The 12648-nt window shown below is 40.8% G+C and overlaps 1 protein-coding gene across 1 annotated transcript in view; it reads right to left on the bottom strand.

Moving 5' to 3' along the window:
* The window catches only part of SRPK2 (SRSF protein kinase 2), an 80371-nt gene extending 68486 nt beyond the window's left edge, over positions 1-11885 (bottom strand). The window contains exons 1-2 of the mRNA XM_033163513.1: positions 11797-11885; positions 11536-11626 (exon numbers count right to left, since the gene is read on the bottom strand). The gene's annotated coding sequence lies outside the window, so the exon portion shown is untranslated. The remainder of the gene's footprint in view (positions 1-11535; positions 11627-11796) is intronic.
* Positions 11886-12648: the final 763 nt, after the last annotated feature.

Here is a 12648-nt window from a genome sequence, read left to right as displayed (position 1 = left end):
GTCTTTAGTCTTAGTCTTTAGTCTTTATATATTCAGAAATCTATAATAAATATCACCCCCAACAAGTCCAGCTTTCAGGCACTAATAAGAATTAAAATCACTTTACATTTTATAGACTATTTATCTGTTCAAGAGATAAACCTATCCAGTCACTTCCAGATGATCAGCTAAAGAAAATTTACAGAAAGCAGGACTTTTTTTTTTAAGTCTGTAAATGAGTAACACTGGCATGTTTTGACAAGAATGCTAGTAAAAATTTAGATAAAGTCTATGGATTTGAGGTTAGCTATTGCACTCAATAGCTTTGAAATGGATCTTTTTTTCTGTCTTGAACTGGACTGAAAACAGATACCCTATTGTAAAAATAAATAAATAAGCATTTATTCAAAAGTTACAATACAGCTTTGTTCACTGCCATAATATCACGGAATGTAATTCTCTCTGTGTGTGTCTGTGTGTATATGTTTTACTATAATCTGTTTCCTGCCCTGACTATGTCTTTTTATCAGAAGGCATATTGATGTTATACTAAGAAATAACTTTCTATAAACTGATGGTTATATTAAATGTAGTGTGTTATGCAGATCATTCTGTCAACGCAACAGAGCATACTTCCCCTCTCCTCTCCCATGCACCCCCTAAATCTGTTCTAGGATTCTCCCAACCCACTGTAACTGATTTAGGGACAGCACACAATGCATGCAAAAGGGGGGGGAGCACCATTATGCCAGCACTAATCCTTGTGGTGGTGCAACTACTTAGTTGAATACCACCCTGAACATATAATTTATTTGATGGCATTCTCAAGCTCATTCAACTGTGTTTAGACTCGCTACTCAACATTAAGAGACCCCATTTCTTTGTAATCTTAACTACCTGGTAATGAATTTAAAGTGATTAAAGCCTTCCCCTAAAAATTCTTCACTGTTCACTTTTCGGAACTTCAGGAGGTAATGCCTCCTATTATGTAGCCAAAATGGCAGCACTAGCACAGAACAGGGAGGGACTGGAGGGAACCCCAAAGATTGCAAGGGTACAAAGCAAACTTTACAAAAAAAAGCATGAATACCCCAATTAAGATCTTCACGCCATGAGGTGTGAGGCTAAGTGGGGAGAAAACTGACAACTTGAATGGGAATGGGGGAGAGAGGGAGGGAGAGGGAGAGGGAGAGGGAGAGGGAGAGGGAGAGAGAGAGAAGAGAGAATGAATGAGAACAAGTGGTTGGATTGGAACAAGAGGGCAGCACTCAGAGCTGAAAGAACCATTGTCTGTACAGATCAGTTCCTAAAACATCCCCAAGGACAACAGTGAGAGCTGCCTAGAGACACCAATAAAGAAATCCAGTATTTTAATGCTGCTGGAATTGAGTACCCCAGGGTGGAGGACCCTAAAAGGTAGAAAGCAAAGAGAAGGATTATCTTTTTTGTGTTAAACATTTGAAAATGAAATACTGCTAATTTTAAAGCAAGTGCAATTAATTGTCCCCGAGCTGCGGGCTGGAAGACACTGTGGCTCAGAAAGAGTGTCTTCAGGCAGCCATGTAGTATAAGTTACAGTGAATACTGCAAGTCTGGCTCTGGGTAGTTTACAGCGCTTTGTTTTTGTTCAGTGGTATCAAACTCCTATTACAATGGGGAATGGCTTGAAGATTAGGGAGTGCAACAACCCTGCAATATTATCCATTGCTTTTAGCCCAGCCTGCAATACTGGGATGAAAGTAGTCCACAACACTACTGTAGTGTTACTCTGTATTATACCCCTATTGAAATTTGGAGGGTTGTGCTGAGAGAAAGTAGCCCTGCAGCACAGGCCACTGTTAATTTTGCAGGTTAGAGGTGAGGCTAAAACTAGTTTGGATTATAAAATATCCCTCATGCTTTTTAGGTTGCAGCAAAGGTCAATCCATTCAAAGTGCCCCATCAGACCTCCTCCTGGACCAAATCAAGCACTCAATTGCATTCAGAAGACCGATTGCCCATTAACATACATGCAGAGGGATGCACTATTGGGGGGGGGGTTTAAAAAACATTGCACATGAATAACCAAATTAGAACACTGGTGCTAATCCACCCCCACCCCACCCCCCAAAAAACCCCTCTCAGACAGAGATTTGGTAATACAGGAATTTGATATACATTCTAATACAGTAGAGGGTTTTGCTTAGTTTTATTTAATAAAAAAAATTCCTTCCAGTAGCAGCTTAGAGACCAACTAAGTTTGTTATTGGTATGAGCTTTCGTGTGCATGCATACTTCTTCACATATTTAATAGTTTTTCAATCTCATCCAGCGACTTTCAAATTAATTTGTTGCCACCTAGTGGCTTGTTTTGACATCTGCTATCCAACAAGCATGAAAGTGCCTATTTATACTCAAAATGCCTATTTGAAATCTTCAAAATTTTATACTGCTACTCCTCAAATCAATTTATTTTTGGTTCTGCTGCATCAGACCAATGTGGGGATTAAATAAGTGTCTTTGAACCTAGTGTTTAAAAAAATCTCAATATGTGACAGCATATAGATTTCAAATACTGTACATTAAGCACTTGGGGATTACATTCTTTCTAAGGTCTTGAATGAAAAACAGTAGCTCATAAGGAAGGCTAATATGTAAGTTAGCGATTCAAAAGCATCACTAAGACAGTATGACCAATATAATCAATACTCGACACTTGAGCTTGTTTCCCAGATTCAAAAAATCACCACAGAAAAAAAGCTTCCCAGTTTTACTACCAGATCCATTGCAAGTGTTTGTCTTCCTGGCAGCAAGCCTTCCCTGAATCCCAGTTAAAAATAGATTAAAGCAAGAAAAATAAGTACTTCATTTACACACTACAACATATTAGAGAGGGTGGGGACTTCGAAAACATACAGGGGCACCATCGCCGAGGGGCTGACCCTTTTGGGGGCCCCAATGGTTTCTGGGAGGAGCCCTCCACACAAAAAAGTTAAATGGTGGTGAAAGCCGCCCCAGGCCAGTGGCTGTAGGAGGAGGAGAAGTGGGGCTGCTGCTGCGCAGGGTGCGGATACTCCAGAGGAGGCCAAGCTGAGCCACGGCTCCTCCTACTACTACTACTGCCGCAGAGGGGAAGCAGGTGGGAAGCAGCCCTAGGCCGGTGGCAGCAGTAAAAGGAGGCGGAGCCACGGCCTTTAAAGCCGTGCTGCTGCTGTGCTGTTGCCACATTTGGCTCCGCCCCCAGCTCCTCAGATGTCCTGACATCATACACACAACGTCAGGACATCATGCACACAACATTGCGTGCCACGCAATTCCAGCCCCCCATTCTTCTTCGGAAGGTGGCTCCTATGCTCCCAAACATGCTGATATGCCGGAAGTTGCCAACCTGTTGAACCCAATGGGCTCATTTCAAACCTGGGGAAATGGTTGAGTATCCTGCACTCTCTGCAACTATGCACACACTACCACAACCATACATAATATGCACACATTTTCACCCCACCAGCAAATGTTTTCTCTCTCTCTTTCTCCCTCTCTCCCTTTTCAATTGCTTTTTCAAGCCTAATTTTGGGACATGGGGAAATATTCCTAGAGAATGCAGCTGGAGAGGCAAAAGTTAACCTTCCCTCCCAGTTGCAATCTCTATGAAGATCAGCCCACATCACAACAATTAAGCTTTGAAAAAAGACTTCTAGTGGAAACAGCACAAGGCTTATTTCCAAGCCTAATTTCAGTGTGGGGAGGGGTGGGGGAAATGGGACCCTGCAGACGCCAGGAAAAACCTCTGTGGGTGTATGTGTATCCAAAAGCACCATGGTGGCGATCACACATATGCACCAAAGAGTTTTTCACATACTGCCACCAGAGATTCCTAATACAACAAGTGAAATATTGGCTTTCTTTACTTACCTGAATGGGATATGAATCTCTACGGTAGAAATAATAGAACCACTTTTACATAGTGTATTATTTTAAATGAGAAATAATCAGGTAAAGCTGCTCATTAATCTTTAAAACAAAAGCATATCATTCTTATAAGCAGACTCTCTTGGCACAAGCATTTCATTTGCAAGTATCAATATATTTACTTCATTTGATTACACATAATCAACTTCACAAACTTTCTCGGCAGTGGCACCCACCCTGTGGAACGCCCTCCCATCAGACGTCAAGGAGATAAGTAACTATATAACCTTTAGAAGACTTTTGAAGGTGGCCCTGTATACAGAAGTTTTTAATGTTTGGTATTTTATTATGTTTCTGTATGTGCTAGAAGCAGTCCAGAGTGGCTGGGGTAAGTCAGTCAACTGGGCAGGGTACAAATAAAATTGTTGTTGTTGTTATACAAAACAACAAAAGTTGTTAATCCATATGCCAAACAGGGAAGATGAAGATAACTATTGGGCAGTATCCAATGAACTGTTTCAACTAGTGCAAGGACCTTTGGCTGAGCAATGGAATTTCCCTTCCCTCTCCTCATGCATCCCCTAAATCTGTTCTGAGGTTTTCCCCAATCCTATGAAGCAAATTTATGGAGGTGTCAGGGGTGGGACACATTAAGAGAGGAGAGGGAGGGGAAGTTCCACTGTGCAAGTGGAAATCCTTGCACAAGAAAAAGCACTTTGCTGAACACCTCCCATACTAATTGGATAAAAGATTTATATTAGCCCAACAGGCCTCAGTTGCCTTCATTGTTGTCAAAACCATAGAACAAATTGTGAAAACAGGAAACTGCAGCATTTTATCAAGAGGGATTCATCTTTCCAGCCTGACTTCAACAATAGTTGCTAAATTGATATATTGATAAATTGGTAAATTGATAAGATTTGTAATCAGAAAAACCACATTTACACACCTGGAAGATGTTCCAAAAGTATATGCAACGAGAAGAAATGATTTATTTACTCCATACATAAACAGGTCTAAACAGAATGTGAACTTGCTTAAACTATCACAATATAAATTAAAATCTAACCATAATGTTAAAATCATTTAGAGGGAGAGAAAATTCAGTGGACTTCTTGATACTACTGTACTTGTCTCAATAAAATGGCTGGAAGAGGACCATAACTGCTCTTAAAGCAAGTACATCTCAAGATAGCCAGCTGAAGTTTGAATTACCTTACTGGTACCTTGCAGGTTTCTAAAAATTTATTACTTTAATGCAGGCATGTCCAACAGGGAGATCATGATCTACTGGGACATCACTGGAGAGTGGCTGGGGAAATCCAGCCAGATGGGCAGGATACAAATAATTATTATTATTATTATTATTATTATTATTATTATTATTATTATTATTATTATTATCATCATCATCATTGCCCCCCCAAAGAAGCTGAACAACTGTGGCTCCCCTAAAAAAAGTTCAACATTTTACCTTCTCCCTGAAAAAACTCAACAACCTTGACCCAACCCACCAATAGATCACTGCCAGTTTTTAACTCTGTGAGTAGATCACAGTCTCTTGGGAGTTGGCCACCCCTGCTTTAATGTAACACTCAACTAGTCACATACCCCCCAAATGACAATGCAGCCCTACTGACCCCTTAACAGTCAGCAATAGGAAGTGTTAAATCTACACACTTACACCTATGACGCTGCTCTTTACGGTTGACCTGTATTAAATAAAAGTGGCACACAGCACCCTTTCATTCTTTTTTCTAGCTTTAGAGAGGTACTAGAAAGCTAGATTACTATATTCCACAGAAGCACAAAGTGCGCCAGGCGCTCTTTTTAACTCCTTCCCTCTTTGTTTTTTAAAGGTCAGTAAATAGAGATGAAGCTGAATCTCCAGTAGTGCTGTATAAGAGAATGGGGGTAAAGAGGAGAAAGGATGTATAACTGCCTAATTATTTAAAACGCTGACCTGCATTAGAGGAGAAATGCCACAGAGTTAGATCATTTATACAGATAGTAGCATAGTGGAAACTTGATCTGCTCAAACTTCTAGAATGCCTGTGGGTATTTGCCCAAATGCAGTATTTATTAAGAATAAATCTTCAATCCTACACAGAAGCCATAGCATTATTAGTAATGAGTTAATGTGAAACAAAAAAGTGCAATGTAATAGCATTAATCCAAATGCACTCTAAGAAATGTGCCAGTACTCAGCAGGAGTAAGCCAATGTAGTAAGTAACAGGTTTCACTGTAAAACCCAAACTGTAATGTGAAAGGAATAGGATATTTTAAAATAAATTCATATTAAAAGAAAGCATCAAACAGCTACAGAAAGCTGTTTCTTCTTGTTACTAAACATATCAGAGTATTCCATTTGGCTTCTAAATAGCTAACAAATACATAAAAACATTGTTTTATGCTGAATAAAACTATTTTGGCATAGTTCAAGAAAAATATACTTAACAGCAGTTCACCAAGCTTTTAGTGTAAACTGGGCCAACAGAGCTCAGTCTCATTCCATTAAGAAAGGACCCATTCAATCTTTCCCCATGTAACTAAAACACTCATTTCCTTAATGTCTGCTGGTCAACCCATTTAATCAGAATTTTAATTTAAACTTGTTAGCTAATACAAAGCAATCAAAGTGATTCAACAAGATTTCAAGATGCAAGCAACAATTATATATATGCATGTTTAAAATCATGTCTCTTCAGACTTTTATTACTTTGAATTTCTAGCGTTTAAACCAGAAATTTATTTAAGCATTGTCCAAGACCCAGAATCTTCTCAGTCACTACAGAGCAATACCACAAAATTGAGACATCCAGCATTATTTAAACAGTGGTGTAAACAAACATAGAAAGTGACTTTTCTGTTTACACACAGCATTAGAATTCAGATGGAGATACCAAGAGTCAAACCCATGAAGAACAGTTTTCCAGCAGACAGAAGCATCTTTTGTGCAGATGAGGCAGGAAGAAAAAAATACTAATATATGTTGAATCAACTCATTTGCAGTTTAATCCTTCCACTAATACACCCAGCAGGAATCCTCACCACTAATCCTTGCCTCATTTTCTATGCACTCTCACAACATTTGGAGCAAGGCACCGTTGTGGGAGAAAAGCATTTGATCACATGTATCTCAAAATATGTCCACTATTGCTTGATATATATCACATGGGAGCTCAATATACACGTAATCTATGTTTGCCTCCGATGAATGTTTAAGGATTGTAGGCATGCTGAGCCCTGAACCACAAACACACACAGTAATACCTGCCAACACTGCAGAAAAACTACAAAGTTTTCTATTGGTAATACACATAGATCCCGCATACCAAATACAGTGTGTTCCCTGGAAATGATTTTGTTAGGCAAGCGTTCACATAACAAGTCCACAATTTCCATTATTTCCTATGAAAATATTTCTAATCGGGGATTTGTCTGCTCTCTTTCCCCCTCTCTCCATGGTTCCTTCCTGAAATGGCTGCAGCAAATCAGCAAAAGGGGGGGGGGCTGATTTGTCCTCTCTCTTCTGTTCCCTGATTTGTTTGATTTTTCCCTGCTCTTTGATTTGTCCAATCTTGCTCCCCCACTCCATGGTTTCTGTCTAAAAATGGCTGCTGCCAACTAGCAAAGCACAAAAAAGGGAGTAAGGAAGTCAGCTGTTCAGATAAGTGAATCTGTGGAGTTTATAGTGAAGTTTGGGCAGAATTCTTTAAGTATGAATAAGTGAAATTTCTGATAGAGATAGCAGGACCTGCATGTACATGCTTTCCCTTTCTGCAAAACAGAACACATGAACAAGCCCTAGGAACCTTACTGGTTAAACAAAGCAGTGAAAAGTACAGTTCAGTTCTTGAAATACAAGTAAATAAATTAAAGTGATTTTCAGTCAATGAAATGGCACTGATTATTGAGAATAATAATTTATCTCAGAACATAGCAAACATTATTAAGATTGTTCATATTAAAAGGGTATATTAATTTTCATAAAGGGAGTTAATACATTAAAATCAAATAATTTTTAAAAATCAACATTGTAAGTATTCCAATGAAACCTCATAACATACCATAGAAAGGCATCCAAGAAAACAAATTACACAACTAAATGTATTAAATGAGTAGGCAAATGTATAAAATTATTGACAATGCACAGATATTTAATAGCCATGTTCACACATACTGTCATAATTTAGCATTATATGAATGAGCCTTAGAATCATACATTCTCCAGCATGGTCACAGAAGCTGAGAAGCATTATTAAAGGAACATGTTGAGGGAGACACATGGTAGCAAAACTGCACAAGGAAACTTGTTTTGGACATTAGTATTGCTATTACAGTATTTTGCTTCGTGGTTAAAACATTTATCTTAGTATAATACTGGGTTATTTTATCTTGGTATAATACTGGGTTATTTTTCAAACTAAGGATCAAGTAGAGAGAATCTCTTAAACGGAAATGTAATACAAGCAAAAAAAAAATTACTATGGAGCTTGTGACAGGGACCTCTAGACAACAACTATATTTTGTTTGCAATAAATAAGCTAGTCCTGTGTATTCAAAAGCAAGAGTCTTTCTCTAAACATCAATACATTTGTTTCTCGGGGGGGGGGGAGTGTTTTGCGAAGCCTCTTGATTTCGGCAGCAATACTTGCTAGAAGATGGGAGTCAGCCTTCTTGTAACTTATGCTAAGCGAGACATTTAGGGCCAATCCTATGCCACACTTGCACTGGCAAGGGTAGTGTAGCCAGATATGGTACTCTAAGACATCAAAAACAAATGCTACCTATATACTGGGACAATGAGAAAAAGCAAAGAAATCCAAGAGAATATGTGTACTGTTTTATACTGTAATGGATAATAACATATAATTATTATAATAACATAATAAGTGGAACATCTAAGAAGGAAGAATCCATCAGTGGTCAATCCAGCAGGAAAGGTGACAACACAAACTCAGCAGAATTTGTCCTGGGGAAACACAGTTACATTGAGTAAATTTCCCCAAAGAACAAGTTGTAAACATTCTGGAGTAGTGGAGGATTATAAATTAACAAAAACATTAATCATGTAAAAATGACACACTTGAGTGGAATGACTCTTTCCTAAAAGCAGAAGTCCTCTATAAAGAGGGAGACAATATATTTCATACAAATATAGAAATATCTCAAAAGAACCCTAGAAACATGGGGTTTTCTAAGAGGTACTAATACAACATCCGGAGCGTCTATATCAGAACATGTCATCAAGGAAGAATAACATTTCTGCAGGATAGAACAGTGGAGATGGTAGAGAACAACCAGAAGGAGAGACTGTACATCAGGCATCTATGTAAAATAAAGTTTCCTTATAAAATAAGACAGAGATTTATTTATTCTGATTTCTGGAAATAGCACTCAGCAGTTTAGAAAGGCTGTGTACACATTACTAGCTTAAAATGCACAGAAATTGTTCTAGTTCTCAATTCAGATCGAAGCTGAGGGGGAAGCATAAGAATGCTATATTTCATAACAAACAAATAGAAATGATACAGGATAAATATTGGTTGTGCCTAATGTGTATACAGCACTTCCCAAACCAGGGTGGAAGTACACTGGGTACATATTAATAAAATTAAATATAAGAGCAAGTAAAAGGCCATCCAAAAAGTCAAAACATTAAAAATCAAGGCATAAAACAGCAGCTAAAATTTGAACAGTACAGCTGGCAGATTAACCTGGTTGGACTAGATGACCCTTTGGAGTCCCTTACTCTACCATTCTAACCTTGTCTGTATAAACAAGCCATAGGCTTGTCTGTATAGAATGACCTTGCTCGGTTGGGAAAGAACAGAGAGAGCTTAAAGAATCTATTGAAAGAAGAAAGTTTAAAATATCAGGTGCAGCCACTGAAAAGGCCCTTTCATGTTTTTGGCAGTTCAGAGAAAGGCAAATATGGAAGATCTCAAAATTCAGGTAGTCTGGATTGAACTTCAATTTGTTTGCTCTCATCCAGCCCATTACCAGCTCCAGGCACAGAATTACAACAATCTCCTTAGATTGAGATGCAAAGTAGAGACAGAAGTTTCATGCAAATGCTGACTTGCATGAAGCAACAAGATGGGACACCAAGAGGCAACACCCAGTATCAAAAAAGAAATCCTACAGCGCCACTAGGAAATAAACAAAAACTTCAGGAAAGGGGTGATGTTACTGAATGCTTCTCTATACAAAAGAAAGATTGATCTCGAAAGCTATGATGTCAAGGAGAAGACTAGGCTACACCACCTCTTCCTCTATGGAGGAAAAGCAAACAGTAATTGAACCCCTTCAATATTGTCTGAAGTTGTGCAGCCGGGATACAACTTGACAACTTCAGCAAGAACTAGGCCACAGCAATATGAAAAGTTATCCTATTAGTAAAATTAGTATCTTATTTGAATTATTTCACTGAAAGATACATAGATGGTGTAGCTATTAGTCTATAAATACATACTACTGAAAAGAACTATGAAACACCTCTATCAAATACAAAAGATACAAAAATTAAAGCAGACTAAAACATTTTTGTCCAGTACAGCCAGCTGTGTGCTAAACATATATACTTGAAAAGGGGTTCCTAAACTGGTTCCGAATGCTCCACAAGCTTCATTCTGATTGACAGCACATCCTTTGCAAAAATATATAAATTAATACTGATTTTAATTGTATTTTATTGCTTCTTCCGTATCTTCTATTTTATTCATTAAAATACTTAATTCTATAAAATTCAAGTTGTAATGCAATAAATGCAATGCAATAAAATACATATACACTAAAAGCAGTAAAAATATAATTAAAAATTATACTGCATCTAACACAGCACACACAGTGGTCCACGGGAAAGAAGTTTTGGGACCACTCGACTGATGGCCCAATGGATATAGAGCTAGACTTCAAAACTGGGAAGTCTCAAGCACAACAACAGATTGTTTTGGAAGGCTAGCCATTCTTGCTCCATCTTAGTTCACCACAAAACAGTGACCTAATTCATAGAATTGTTTTCAGACTGAAATAAGGAAGTGCTGTAACCGGTCTTCAGCCTCAGGGCTGGGTATAAGTATAGCATGGTGTTGGGAGGGGGGGTGCTACTCTGCTTTGTTTTTGTTTTGTTATATATTTTGTTTTCCCATTTTGTACTTTTGCTATGAACCGCCTTGGGATTTCAGATGAAGGGTGGCATATACACATGAATCCTTAATGGATATATGCAATAACATCAGGAAGGGTAGCCTATGATTGCAAGGAGAGAAAAGTAGTTGTCCAAGGCAGGAAAGGAACATGTACAGTATACACAATTTGCAACAGCCAATATGTATGGAGGGGGGGGGGGCTGTTCTAGAAATCCCAGCATCAAACACAGAAAATCCTCCATGCCCGTTGAGATCTGGCCGTCCTGACGAGAAACGGCTGCGGCGAGAGGCGCAAACACGCAAAGAGCCTCAACAGTGCCAGGAAAAGGAAAACGCGTGTCAACGAGGAGGCAGGGAAAACAAAAGTACGGGCTCCCAGCAGGCGCGACTTCACACCGCAAGGCGGGAGAAGAGTTTGCCCCGCAAGGAGACGGAGCGGGAGGCGCGCTTCCCGGAGGAGGAGGCGACGGGGCCACGAAGCCGCGCTCGCCCCGCAGGGATAATAAAACTCACTTTTTGTGCTGCGGAGGCGGCGGGTGCTTCTCTTTCTTGCCGGGCGGCGCAGGGTGCTTGGCGCGGCGCCTCCGGGCCTGCAGGGCCAGCACTGCTGGGCGAGAGAGAGGCAGAGAGAGAGGGAGGCTGGTGAGCGGAGAGGCTGCGGCGGCGCCTCACGCTCCCCCGCGAGGTGGAGGACGAGGAGGGACACCGGCGACCAGCCCGACCCCGCCAACCCCGCGCCCTCTTGGGACCAAGCCGACGACCCGCCCACGGTACCTCTCCGGGAGCTCATCGCTGAGGACACCACCGCCGTCGTCGTCGGGCCGCCGCGCCGAGCGCCACACGGCACATCGGCACCGCTGCTGCTGCTCCTCGCTCGCCGGCCTCGACAGCGGGCGCCGGCTGAGGAGCAGGAGCTCCCGGACTCGGCGCACATGCGCAGTTGGCCCGCGCCGGGAGGGCGGGAGGCGGCGCTGGAGCCGGAGGGGTATGGTCGCTAGGCAACCGGAGGGAGGCCTAGAGAGGGCGGCAGGTGCCTGCGAGGGAACCCCGATATTTCCTTTTCCCCGCCTTGCGAGGCGTTGGCGGCCGCTCCTGGTTTATTAGTAAGCCAGAGCTGCTTCTTCTGTTGCTGGTGTGCCCGAACACGTGGGCTGAGTGACGGAAATGAGCAACCCGGAGTGAAAAGTTGGGAGCCCTCGTTTCTTGAAAGCAGTTGTTTAAAAAACATACGCGCATGGTTTCATTTCGTTTGCCGCCTTTCCACTTTTCAAGAGCATGCTCAAGGCGGCTCACAACGTGGAATGGAAGGAATGTAACGTGTCAACATCACGGAATCGTAAAGTTGGAAAAGAAAGGACCGCGAGAGTCATCTAGTCCAACCCCGTGCAATGCAGGAATCTTTTTGCCCAAGGTGGGGCTCGAACCCACAACCCTGTAATTAAGAGTCTCCTGATCTAGTGACTGAACAGTAAAGAAAACATTTTTTTAAAACACAACCAAATAGAATAAGTTCCACATGTATCGCAACATGATCGAAAATGCAAAAAGCCAACAGCGACAAACACCAACCTAAAAACCCAGACAACACCCCGGCCCATTGCTGAAGTCAGGGTGCTGCCTTCCCAG

Source organism: Lacerta agilis, chromosome 10 (assembly GCF_009819535.1).
Source record: "Lacerta agilis isolate rLacAgi1 chromosome 10, rLacAgi1.pri, whole genome shotgun sequence".
Classification (NCBI taxonomy): Eukaryota; Metazoa; Chordata; class Lepidosauria; order Squamata; family Lacertidae; genus Lacerta; species Lacerta agilis.
This window is presented reverse-complemented; position numbering and strand designations above follow the sequence as displayed.